Raw genomic sequence first — 14187 nt, 5'->3', positions numbered from 1 at the left:
TCAAATCTGTACTTCCTCCCTTCCCTCTTTCCTTTGGTAACCAAAAGCTTGTTTTCTGTATCTGTGACTCTGTTTCACATATACATTCATCTGTATTGTTTTTAGATTCCACATATAAGTTATATCACATGGTCTTTGTCTTATTTCACTAGGCATAATGCTCTCTAGGTCTATCCATGTGGCTACAAATGGCATTATTTCATTTTTTATGGCTGAGTAATATTCCTTGATGTGTGTTATGATGTCCCTCTTTGTATACATACTTAAGATATTCTTTTTTAAAAATTGAAATATAGTTGATGGCTCAGTGGTAAAGAACCTGCCTGACAATGGAGGTTCCCTGGGTTGGGAAGATTCCCTGGAGAAGGGAATGGCAACTGACTCCAGTATTCTTGCCTGAGAAACCCCACTGACAGGGCCTGGTGGGCTATATATAGTCCATGGGGGTCCCAAAGAGTCAGACATGGCTTAGCAACTGAGCACAAGCATTATTTATAAACGTTGGTTCACAAAATTGTGTTAGCTTCAGGTGTACAACTAAGTGATTCAGTTACATACATATTTATTTTTTCATATTATTTTCCATTATAGGCTATTACAAGATACTGAATGTAGTTCCTGTATTGGTACATCTTTTTAATCCAATCATTTGTTGGCAAGCACTTGAGTTGGTTCCACATCTGGGCTACTATAAACAGTGCTGCTATGAACACTGTGGTGCATTGTCTTTTCCAATTAGCATTTTTGTTTTTCCAGCTATATACCCAGCAGTGGAACTGTTGAATCATATGGTAGTTCTATTTTTGGTTTTTTAAGGAACTCAAACTGTCTTCCACAGTGCCTGTACCAATTTACATTTCCTCCAACGGTGTACAAGGGTTCCCTTTTCTCCACATCTTCTCTAACATCTGCTATTTATAGACTTTTTAATGGTCGTCATTCCGACAGGTATGAGGTAATACCTCATTGTGGTTTTGATTAGCATTTCTTAATAATTAGCAGTGATGAGCACTGTTTCACATGCCTGTTAGCCATCTACATATTTTCTTTGAAAAATGACTATTCAAGTCTTCTGCACATTTTTTGACTGGATTGTTTTTTCCTTGATATTAAATTGTAATGAGTGCTTTGTATATTTTGGATATTAACCCCTTGTTGTCACATCATTTGCAAATATTTTTTCCCATTCCACAGGTTGTCTTTTTGTTTTGTTGATGTCTTCCTTAGCTGTGCAAAAGCTTTTGAGTTTATTTAGGTCTCATTTGTTTATTTCTGCTCTTATTTCTTTTGCCTTAGGAGACTTATCCAAGAAAATTTTGCTACAATTTATGTCAAAGAGTATTCAATGCTCTCTTCTAGGGATTTTATGGTTTTGGGTCTTACATTTAGGTCTTTAAACCATTTTAAGTTTATTTTTGTATATGGTATGAAGGAATGTTATAGTTTCATTGTTTTACATATGGTCATACAGCTTTCCCAGCATCACTTGAAGAGATTATCTTTTCTCCATTGTTTATCTTGCCCACTTTGTTACAGATTAATTGACTGTAGATGTGTAGATTTATTTCTGGGCTCTCTATTCTGTGCCATTGATCTATGCATTTGTTTTTGTGCCAATACTATGCTGTCTTGATTACTACAGCCTTGTAGTTTGAAGTCTGGGAGGCTTATGCCTCCAGTTTGTTCTTTTGTCTCAGAATTGGTTTGGCATTTGAAGTCACTGGTAATTCCATATAAATTTTAGGATTACTTGTTCTAGTTCTGCAGAAAATGTCTTGTGTATTCTGATTGCACTTAACTCTGTTGATTGCTTTGAGTAGTATGACTATTTTAATAATATTAATTCTTCCAATCTAAGAGCCTGGAATATCTTTCTACTTCTTTCAATCAACTTGAATTTTCTTCATCACTGTTTTACAGTTTTTTAGAATACAGGTCTTTCACTTCTTTGCTTAGGTTTATTCCTAGTTATTTTATTGTTTTGATGTGATCTTAAATGGAACTGTATTTTTTACTTTCTCTTTCTGATACTTCATTATTAATGTATAGTAGAAATGCAACAGATTTCAGTATATTAATCTTATATCCTGTAATCTTCCTCAATTCATTGATTGGTTTTAGCAGCATTTAAGTGGAGAATTTAGGGTTCTCTCTATATAAAGTATCATGCCATATGCAAAGAGTGACAGTCTCACCTCTTCCCTACTAATTTATGTATCTTTTCTTTTTAAAAAAATTTTTTGTCAGACTGCTGTGGCTGGGACTTCCAATAGCATGTTAAACAGAAACAGTGAGAGTGAGCATCCTTGCCTTGTTTTTGAATTTAGCAGGAAGGCTTTCAATTTCTCACCATTGAGTTTTATTGTGTGTTTCTCTTAAGTGGCCTTTACTATGTTGAGACATATTCCCACTATATTCACTTTGAAAGGAGTTTTTTTTATCATGAATGGATGTTGCTTTTGGCAAATGTTTTTGCTGCATCTATTGAGACGATCATGTGATTTTTGTCTCTCCTTTTGTTAATGTGGTGTATCACATGGATTTGTGTACACTGAACCATTCCTGTGACCCTAGAATAAATACACCTTGATCATAATATATGATCCTGTTTGTGTATTGTTTAAGCTTTAATTTGTTTAAATATTTTGTATTTACATTCATTTATTTTGCATCTATATTCATCAAAGATGTTGGCATGTAATTTTTTATGTAATGTCTTTGGTTTTTTTATCAGGGTAATGAAGGAGATGGGAATACCAGACCACCTGACCTGCCTCTTGAAAAACCTGTATGCAGGTCAGGAAGCAACAGTTAGAACTGGACATGGAACAGACTGGTTCCAAATCAGAAAAGGAGTATGTCAAGGCTGTATATTGTCACCCTACTTATCTAACTTATATGCTGAGTACATCATGAGAAACACTGGGCTGGAGGAAGCACAAGCTGGAATCAAGACTGCCAGGAAAAATATCAATAACCGCAGATATGCAGATGACACCACTCTTATGGTAGAAAGTGCAGAAGAATTAAAGAGCCTCTTGGTGAAAGTGAAAGAGGTGAGTGAAAAAGTTGGCTTAAAGCTCAAGATTCAGGAAACTAAGATCATGGCATCCAGTCCCATCACTTCATGGCAAATAGATGGGGAACCAGTGGAAATAGTGGCTGACTTTATCTTCTGGGGCTCCAAAATAACTGCAGATGGTGATGACTGTAGCCATGAAATTAAAAGATGCTTACTACTTGGAAGGAAAGTTATGACCAACCTAGATAACATATTAAAAAGCAGAGACATTACTTTGTCAACAAAAGTCTGTCTAGTCAAGGCTATGGTTTTTCCAGTAGTCATGTATGGATGTGAGAGTTGGACTATAAAGAAAGGTGAGTGCCGAAGAATTGATGCTTTTGAACTGTGGTGTTAGAGAAGACTCTTGAGAGTCCCTTGGACTGCAAGGAGATCCATCCAGTCCATCCTAAAGGAAATCAGTTCTGGGTGTTCACTGGAAGGACTGATGTTGAAGCTGAAACTCCAAAACTTTGGCCACCTGATGTGAAGAGCTGACTCATTTGAAAAGACCCTGATGCTGGGAAAGATTGAGGGCAAAAGGACATGAGTTTGGGTACTCTGGGAGTTGGGGATGGACAGGGAGGCCTGGGGTGCTGCAGTTCATGGGGTCCCGAAGAGTTAGACATGACTGAGCGACTGAACTGAACTGAACTGTCCGGTTTTCCCAGCACCACCTATTGAAGAGGCTATCTTTGCCCCATTGTATATTCTTGCCTCCTTTGTCAAAAATAAGGTACCCACAGGTGCATGGTTTTACCTCTCTATCTTGTTCCACTGGTCTATGTTTCTGTTTTTGTGCCAGTACTATACTGTCTTGATGACTGTAGCTTTGTAGTATAGTCTGAAGTCAGGAAGGTTGATTCCTCCAGCTCCATTCTTCTTTCTCAAGACTGCTTTGGCTATTTGGGGTCTTTTATGTTTCCATACAAATTGTGAAATTTTTTGTTCAAATTCTGTGAAAAATGCCACTGGTAGTTTGATAGGGATTGCACTCAATCTGTAGATTCCATTAGGTAGTACAATCATTTTCACAATATTGATTCTTCCTACCTACATGGAATATCTCTCTATCTGTTAACATCATCTTTGATTTCTTTCATCAGTGTCTTTTAATTTTCCATATACAGGTCTTTTGTCTTCTTAGGTAGGTTTATTCCTAGATATTTTATTCTTTGTGTTGCAATGGTGAATGGGATTGATTCCTTAATTTCTCTTTCTGATTTTTCATTGTTAGTCTGTAGGATGCAAGTGATTTCTGTGTATTGACCTTGTATCCTGTGACTTTGCTGAATTCACTGATTAGCTCTAGTAATTTTCTGATAGTTTCTTTAGAGTTTTCTATGTATAGTATCATGTCATCTGCAAACAGTGAGAGTTTTACTTCTTTATTTCCAATCTGGATTACTTTTCTTTTTTTTTTCTCTAATTGCGGTAGCTAGGACTTCCAAAACTATATAGAATAGTGGTGAAAGTGGACACCATTGTCTTGTTCCTATCTTAGCAGGAATGCTTTCAGTTTCTCACCACTGAGAATAATGTTTGCTGTGGGCTTATCATATATGGTCTTTACTATGTCTTTTTTTTTTTTTTTTGTCTTTACTATGTTGAGGTAGCTTCCTTCCATGTCCATGTTTTGAAGCGTTTTTATCATAAATGGGTGCTGCATTTTGTCAAAGGCTTTTCTTTTTCTGTATCTATTGAGATAATCATATGGTTTTTATCTTTCAATTTGTTAAGGTGTGTATGGTGTATCACACTGATTGATTTGCATGTACTGAAGAATACTTGCCTCCCTGGAATAAATCTGACTTGATGACGGTGTATGAGCTTTTTAATGTGTTGTTGAATTCTGTTTGCTAGAATTTTGTTGAGGATTTTTGCATCTATGTTCATCAGTGATATTGGCCTGTAATTTACTTTTTTTGTGTTGTCTTTGCCTGGTTTGGGGGTTTCTCTGGTGGCTTAGCTGATAAAGAATCCACCTGTAATGTGGGAGACTTGGGTTTGACCCCTGGGTTGGGAAGATCCCCTGGAGAAGGAAACAACTACCCACTCCAGTATTCTGGCCTGGAGAATTCCATGGACTGTCCATGGGGTCCACGGGGTCACAAAGAGTCAGACACGACTGAGCATCTTTTACTTTGCCTGGTTTTGGTATCAGGGTGATTGTGGCCTCGCAGAAAGAGTTTGGAAGTGTTCTTTCATCTGCAATTTTTTAAAGGGTTTCAGAAAAATAGGCATTAGATCTTCTCTAAATGTCTGATAGAATTCCCCTGTGAAGCCATCTGGCCCCAGGGTTTTGTTTTTTGGGGAGTTTTTTGATCACAGTTTCAATTTCAGTGTTTGCAATTGGGTTGTTCATAATTTCTATTTCTTCCTGGTTCAGTCCTGGGAGATTGAACTTTTCTAAGAATCTGTCCATTTCCTCTAGGTTGTCCATTTTATTAGCATATAGTTGCTCACAATATTCTCTTATGATCCTTTGTGTTTCTGTGATGTCTGTTGTAACTTGTTTTTCATTTCTAATTCTGTTGATCTGACTTTTCTCCCTTTTTTTCTTGATGTGTCTGGCTAATGGTTTGTCAATTTTGTTCATCTTCTCAAAGAACCAGGTTTTAGTTTTGTTGATCTCTGGTAACGTTTCATTTCTTTTTCATTTATTTCTGCTCTGATATTTAGGATTTCTTTCCTTCTGCTGACTTTGGGGCTTTTTTCTGTTGTTCTTTTTTTAGCTGCTTTAGATATAGAATTAGGTTGTCTCTTCGATGTTTTCTTGTTTCCTAAGGTGTGGTTGTGTTGCTATGAACTTCCCTCTTAGAACTGCTTCTGCTGAGCCCATAGGTTTTGGGTCACTGTGTTTTCATTGTCATTTAAATGTTTCTAGGAATCTTTTGATTTCCCTTATTTCTTCAGTAACCTCTTTGTTATTTAATAATGTATCATTTAATCTCCATGAGTTTCTGTTTTTTGCTGTTTTTTTTTTTTTTTTCCTGTAGTTAATATCTAGTCTCACAGTGTTACGGTCAGAGAAGATACCTGATATGATTTCAATGTTCTTAAATTTACTGAGGCTTGATCTGTGACCCAAGATGTGGTCTATCCTGGAGAATGTCCCATATGCACTTGAGAAAAAAGTGTATTCTTCTGCATTTGGATGGAAAGTCCTGAAGATATGAATTAGGTCCATTTGGTCTAATGTTTCATTTAAGGTTTGTGTTTCCTTATTGATTCTCTGTCTTGATGATCTGTCCATTGGTGTAAGTGGGGTGTCAAAGTCCCCTACTATTATTGTCAATTTCCCCTCTTATGCCTGTTAGTGTTTGCCGTATGTATCGACATGCTCCTATGTTGGGTGCATAAATATTTACAATTCTTATGTCTTTTTCTTGGATTAATCCCATGATCATTATGTAGTATCCTTCTTTGTCTCATAATATTCTTTATTTTTTCTTTTTCTAATGTTTCTTTTTTTTTTGTCATACATTGATATGAATCAGCCATAGATTTACACGTATTCCCCATATTCTTTAAAGTCTATTTTGTCTGAAATAAGGATTGCCACTTCGGATTTCTTTTGGTTTCCATTCACATGGAATATCTTTTTCCATCCTTTTGCTTTCAGTCTGTATGTGTCTCTAGGTCTGAAATGGGTCTCTTGTAGGCAGCATATATATGGGTCTTATTTTTGTATCCATTCAGTCAGTCTGTATCTTTTGGTTGGTGCATTAATCCATTTACATTTAAGGTGATTAGCGATTAAGGTGATTATGTTCCTACTGGAATTTTCTTGATTGTTTTGGGTTTGTTTCTGTAGGTCTTTACTTTCTTGTGTGTTTACTGGCTATATAAGTCCCTTCAGTATTTGCTGCAAGATTAGTTTGGTGGTGCTAAATTCTCTTAACCTCTACTTGTCTGTAAAACTTTTGATTTCTCCATCCATTTTGAATGATCTTTGCCAAGTATAGTAACCTTGGTTGTAGATTTTTCCCTTTCAGTACTTTAAATATATCTTGCCATTCCCTTCTGGCCTGCAGGGTTTCTGCTAAAAGATCTGCTGTTAAACATATGGGTTTTCCCTTGTATGTTACTTGTTGCTTTTCCTTTGCTGCTTTTAATATTCTCTCTTTGTGCCTAATCTCTGTTAGCTTGATTAATATGTGTCTCAATGTGTTTCTCTTTGGGTTTCTCCTGTAAGGGACTCTCTGTGCTTCTTGGACTTGATCTAATTCTTCAAAAATTTTCTCAGTGCCTTTCTTTTTTCCTTCTTCCTCTGGGATCCCTATAACTTGAATGCTGGTGCGTTTAATATTGTCCCAAAGGTCTCTGAGACTATCCTCAATTCTTTTCATTCTTTTCCATCTATTTGGCTCTTCAGCAGTTATTTCCACCATTCTATCTTGCAGCTCACTTATCCATTCCTCTGCCTCAGTTACTCTATTGGTTCCTTCTAGAGTATTTTTCATTTCAGTAATTGTGTTACTCATTTCTGTTTGCTTTTTTTTTTCATTTATTTTTATTAGTTGGAGGCTAATTACTTTACAATATTGTAGCAGTTTTTGCCACACATTGACATGAATCAGCCATGGATTTACGTGTGTTCCCCATCCCGATCCCCCCTCCCACCTCCCTCCCCATCCCATCCCTCTGGGTCTTCCCAGTGCACCAGCCCTGAGCACTTGTCTCATGCGTCCAACCTGGGCTGGAGATCTGTTTCACCCTTGATAGTATACTTGTTTCAATGCTATACTCGCAGAACATCCCACCCTCGCCTTCTCCTACAGAGTCCCAAAGTCTGTTCTGTACATCTGTGTCTTTTTCTGTTTTGCATATAGGGTTATCGTTACATATGTCCTTGGTGATTGTATTAACGGTGTCAAATGTTTCTTCCATTTTCCCCATGTTATTTTCAAGTCTTCAGAGCATCTTTACTATCATTATTCTGAATTCTCTTTCAGGTAGACTGCTTATTTCCTCTTCATTTATTTGGTCTTTGAGCTTCTACCTTGTTCCTTCATTTGTGCTGTATTTCTGTCTTTTCATCATTTTTTCTAACTTGCTCCACTTGAGGTCAGGCTTTAGGGTTGTATTCCTTCTTCCTTTTGGTTTTTGTCCTTGGAGGGAAAGGCTGGTTGAGTGGTTTGTGTTGATTTCTTTTTAGGGATGACTTGTGCCTGTGTTCTTTTTTCCTTCATGCTTTGTCTAGTTTCACTTGCTCATAGGGAATCACATGTGGAGGCCTTGTACTAGACACTTCAGATCAGAGTTCCAAGTGGAAATCTGAATTATCTCTTTTTTATTGGATCTTTATTGGTTCTAGAAATTATCTGTGCTTAGCGCAATCTCTTTCTTAGTTCAGTTAGCATTTTTATTACAAATTTTTTTAATTCATTAACTGGTAGACTGATCACCTCTGTTTCATTGTTTATTATTTCAGGGTAGTTCCTTGCTCTTTTGAGGGTAGTTCCTTTGCCTTACCATTTTACTTAACTCTGTCTCTGAATTTAGGTGAAAGTTATCCACTGTGGTCTTGGGGGATGTTTTTACATAGCAGCATCCCAGTGTAGACTGTTTATGCCTATAGTCTCTGGTGTGAACCCTGAACTTAATGTAGATGCCAGACACATTTTTCCTCAGGATGTGCTAGCCATGATCACCTTGATAGGGGGTGTGCACGCTGGTGCTGGTGGCTGATGTTGGTTCTGGCCTGCACAGGACTTAAGGTGGGATATCCTCTCTGCTCAGAGGTAGGCACTGCTGCTTTGTCAGGGGTAGGGTCCACTCCCAGGATGCTGGAGCAGAATCCCTGGTAGTCAGGCTTGAACTGGCTCTGTTCCTTTTTACGTGTGTTTCTTATTGGCAAGCCAGTACCCATGTACTCCTCACAGTGGAGTCCAGGCTTTTCCAGTCTTTCTCTTTGTCCCACTGGTTCACCAAGCAGCCAAGGGGGCTTGTCTCCTCTACAGAGGACCCCAGAACTGTGATTCCCAGCCTGTGGCTCCAGCTGCTGACTTCCCAGGGTGAGTGTCCACCCACACTATTTCCCTCTTCTCCTTAGGTCCTTTCTAGGGGCAGAGGTCTCAGCCCAGTGTGTTTCTTCCCATCCTACCCAATTATGTGAGAATTTTTCTTGCAGCCTTGGTTGTATAGTTTTTCTGCCAGTTTCCAGTTTGTTTTCAGTGAGAATTTTTCCACATGTAAATGTATTTCTCATGTGTTTTTAGGGGTAGGTGAACTTCACATCCTTTTACTCCACTTCCTTAATCCTCCTTTCCCATGCAACATTTGAAACCAACATAAAAAATTTGTTTCTTACTCAAAAGTTAAATACCAAGGACCGAAAGTGAAAAAAAAAGTAAGTCTTTATTGCGTTATCGTGGGGAGGGGAAGAAGTCTTTCAGGTATTCTAAAAAAGGTGAAAAAGTACTCTGAGGTTTCACTACAATACATTCCTTGAAAAATGCAGCAACTATATTGCCAAATAGAAAATTAATGGAGATGTAGTGTTAAATATGCAAAGTAACATGCTAAACCTTTCAAACTGCATTTACTTCAGGGAAAGCACATTAGTCTTTCTTCACCTTTGATTTTTGTACATGACCAAACTTCTCTAAGTCTCACCTCTTAAGAATTAGCTTCAGGGAAGGGTGTGGAGAAAGACCATGTGCAACCCCATAAAAACAGCTCATTTTTAAACTGCTGCCAGACATACATGTTTTATGAGTTAGACCTTAGATAATCCTTTGATTAAGAAGTTTCTTGATTCTAAATGCACAATGCTGCCAGCAACAAAGGCCTTAAGTTCTAAATATGCCAATTTCTTTCCTTTAGATTATAACCAACATTAAGTCTCTTTTCAAAGTTACATTTTCTTCTACCTTAAAATTTTTCAGAGAAAGGAAGAATTCAATTAAAATGAACCAACACTTTTATTCCATTAATCCTCTTTACTAAAACAATGCATACCAATCTCAACAACCATTCATTCAATGAGTGACTCCAGTGTGTCAGGCATTATGGAAGATGCAAAGATGAATATAAATATGAACAACTTGATATAAAGCAGGATGTTAACAGGATGTCAGACAACAAAAGCAGTTGTTTAAAAACTTAGCAAACTTAGGAAAGCCATATGGAAGAGGTAGTATTTGAACACAGACCATGAAGGGTGGGGAGGGTTCCAACAAGGAGTTATAGGGGATAAACCATTCAAAACAATGGGGATGGCATGAGCCAAGAAAAAGTACCAAGTCATATATGAAGAAATGAAAATTTAGGGGACATTCTGGTTCCTTTAGGTGAAAAGTAGTAGATTAATGGAGAATGATGAGTTGGAAACAAATCATGGCATATCTTAATAACTATTTGTACTTTCCTAAAAAGCGAATGACTAAATCCTTACTTCAGTGATACCAATCTGATTGAATATAGAAAAATGAAAAGGAAGTGAATCAATGTGAAATCAACATGAAAGAAACTTATGAGTCTATTAGAAAAGTCTAATGACAAGGAAAAACTGAACAAAGCTGCAAAGATGAAACCATGGAGTAAGGGGTGAAAAATAATGTGATGGTAGAACCAATGAAACGTAGCAAACAGTTGACAATAGAGGGCAAGAGAAAGGAAGAAGTCAAAAGTAAATTTAAAAATGACTGTGCTACTAAAAGAAACAGGGAAATCAATTTCCAGTCATAGTTAACACTGATAAATCCCAGATTGGTCATTTGGATTTGAAGGATAGAATGGAGTATGCAGCAAACTGTTACAAATATGAGACTGGAAACAGAAAAAGATCAGTGACTAACTTGGGTTATGCTTAAATTTAGAAGAAGGAAAAATAAATACAGAAAAGACAAAACCAATATAAAGAGAAAAGAAAAGGGTAGACGTAATATTATATACACCAAAGATAGGGTATCATCACTGCCTAATGTCTCAAGGGGAAGGTGAGAACTGAGAAAAAGTTTATAAATTTTCAAGTTAGATTATTTTGATTCACCTCCCAGAGAGTATATGTTCAGCAGTCAGATGTTAAGTTAGGAAGTGAGTGACTTATGAGGACACAGACATTGACGTTGTAGAAAGCTCTTTGCAAAGTTGAAGAAAAAACAGAGAGAATGATAACTTGGTGGGAGTAAAAATCAAACCAAGAACTTCTCATTTTACAGATAAGAGAATTCAGGAAAAAAAAATATGAATTTAAAAAAATGCACTCTAAATATCTAAATCAGGGTATTTTAAGTAGTAACTATTTGCTTCTGTTATGGAGTAAATGTTTGTGTCACGCCCACAAAATTCATATGCTGAGTCCTAACCCTCAACATGATAGTATGTGGAGATGAATGAGTCCTTTGAGGAGGAACTAGGGTTAAGTAAGATCATTAAGAGTGAGGCTCTCATGCTGGGATTAGTATTCTTATGAGATACCAAAGAGCTTGTTCTCTCTTTCCCCTTCTATATATGCTTGCACCAAGGAAAACACCACTTCGTGTCATTGCACGAAGCAAGATGGTGACCACCTTTAAACCAGGAGAAGAGCTCTCACCAGGATCTGACTAATGCTGGCAGCCGCTGGCAGCCTGATCTCACATTTTTAGTCTCCAAACCTGAGAAAATAAAACTCTTGTTTAAGTCAAGTCTCTAGTATTTTGCTATAGAAGTCCCCGTGGACTAAAACAGATTCAAAAAGACATAGCTTATTTTCTTATACATAATACCATCCGCTGGGATCTTTTCAGGACACCAAGACAGAAATTAGGGAGTAGTTGTAGTCTAACACAAAATTCCCTTGCTAAATCTCTCACATTCCTCAAACAACACAAAATTTCTCCATTACAGTAAGGAAAACATAAAATTAAATATCATTAAAATTGCAGATCAGAAAATATATCTGTATGTGGTCAAAAGACTCCAAAATGTTCTGAGAGGAAAATAAGGGGAAAAGGAACAAATATTGACCTACTGTACTGGGAGGAAGCTTAACAAAGAAGTGAATACAAAACAAACATTTGATTTCCTCTTAAAATGAGCAAAGTAAATCCATCTCACAAAATGGCTCTAAAAATGGCTAGGAAAATTTAAAATAAATAATTTGTAAGTGAATGACGAGTATCTGTGTGAAGTATCCAGCTAACAAATTTTACCCCAAGAGAAGATAATCTCAAAAGTTAAAAGTGGGCTCGTTAAGAGATCCTCAGTTCAGTTCAGTCACTCAGTCGTGTCTGGCTCTTTGTGACCCCATGGACTGCAGCACGTCAGGGCTCCCTGTCCATCACCAACTCCCTGAGTTTATTCAAACTCATGTCCATTGTGTCAGTGATGCCATCCAACCATCTCATCCGCTGTCGTCCCTTTCTCCTTCCACCTTCAATCTTTCCCAGCATCAGGGTCTTTTCAAACGAGTCAGTTCTTTCTATCAGGTGGCCAAAGTATTGAAGTTTCAGTTTCAGCATTAGTCCTTCCAATGAATATTCAGGACTGATTTCCTTTAGGATGGACTGGTTGGATCTCCTTGCTTAAGAGACCCTACACTAAAGTAATGTCATCAGTTGCTATGTCTACTCAAGTCATACTCCAGTATTTCTAAACTTTCCAAAACTCTCCAGAGACTCCTTTTCACCCATGCTAACTGCACACAGTCTGAAGAAGTCTATTCACACTGGTGATAAAATATTTGTAATGTCAACGAGATTTAAGTTAGCATGCTAACTCTGTTCTGATCAAGTCATCCCTCTTGAAAACGCTTTTTGAGAACTCATGGCTTAGTTCCTTCCAAAAAAGGTATTTCAAGGGTTCTCAAGAAACAAACACAAAGAAGCCACACCTTACTTCCCCATTACCACTTAAAATGTTTCTATTACTACCAAGTCAATGGCATGTCTGAACCAGTGTTAGTATTCCTATCGCTGGTAAGAAAAATATTAGTATACTATTTATAGTCATGGATTCCTAAATTGTTAGTATCATCCAAAGCAAACAACATACATACCACAGATCTAGGAAAATGAGGGGGAGATGAAATTACAACATTGCAAAGGTTACTGGAAAAGAATGGTGCTATAAAGAGAGTGTTCACATTCCTAAGGAGAGAATAAACCATAGGAAGCTCTTTATATAGAACAGAAAGACAGAGTCTCAAGAAATTATGAGGAGCCAAATGCTTTGGAAGGAAGAAAAAAACATGCCATATGGCATGGTACACATTTCCTGTTGAACTACTGTAAAAGGTTTAAACGTCACAGAAAAAGTACTGGTCACATAAACCCAAGCAAAGAACTATAGGTATGTATCTAACACAGAAGCATTAACTGATTTATAACCAAACACAGACCTCATAATACTAAACAGTATCTGATAGTATGTGTTTAAGTGTCTTAAAAGAGAAAGGGGGCATTTTTACATATTTTTTCCTTTCATGTATTAATCAAGCTAGGAAACAGCTGCACCTGGAGAAACTTCTACTTGATAGATTTTGGCTCTACCGAAGAAGACCTGGTTTTTCTTTGAGGCCAAATTTGGAATCTTCTTAAAAAAGAAAAACTTATTAGTCTTTAAGAGATTATTTTAAAAGTCTACGTTCCAGGCAGTGCTTCTCTTATTCACTTTTCTCAAAACACTAATTAGATGCCAAAACAAGAAAAGAGGGCAGGTGAAACTATGCAAAGGAAAAGGAAAAATATGTCTGAACTACACAAACAGGGTTTATGTTATCTTTGGAAGACAGAACACAGCCTGGAAATATTAGTGTTTCAATCATCTGCTGCAAGACTTGACCATTCAGGTTAAACCTGCTCTTTGTGGAGATTATTTTTTAGAGGTGCCATTTTGAAATTTTCTCATTCAGAACAAGCTTTGGGGAAACTTATGAAAGGCAGAGACATTCTTCATCTACAAAAATAAAACATGTTAAGTTATTTTTGCTGTTGCAGATAAATTATACAAGAACAGCACTTCCAGATGATGAGGCAATTAAAAAGAAAGAAACAATAAAAGATAAAATAAAAATTCTGAAGAGCTGCTAACACATCTGAACTACACTGGGACTAAACTGAGAGGAAGAGACGGGTGGGAACGACGAAACTCTACAGGATCCAAACGCTGCAAACGGGACGTGGGAAGAAAATGCC

At 37.1% G+C, this 14187-nt stretch overlaps 1 protein-coding gene across 6 annotated transcripts in view; it reads right to left on the bottom strand.

Annotated features, from left to right (window-relative positions):
* The window catches only part of ARHGEF12 (Rho guanine nucleotide exchange factor 12), a 149832-nt gene that overhangs the window by 68497 nt on the left and 67148 nt on the right, over positions 1–14187 (bottom strand). The window lies entirely within an intron of this gene.

This window comes from Cervus canadensis, chromosome 11 (genome assembly GCF_019320065.1).
Source record: "Cervus canadensis isolate Bull #8, Minnesota chromosome 11, ASM1932006v1, whole genome shotgun sequence".
NCBI lineage: Eukaryota > Metazoa > Chordata > Mammalia > Artiodactyla > Cervidae > Cervus > Cervus canadensis.
The sequence above is the reverse complement of the archived record's forward strand: the minus strand, read 5'-3'. Positions and strand labels throughout refer to the sequence as shown.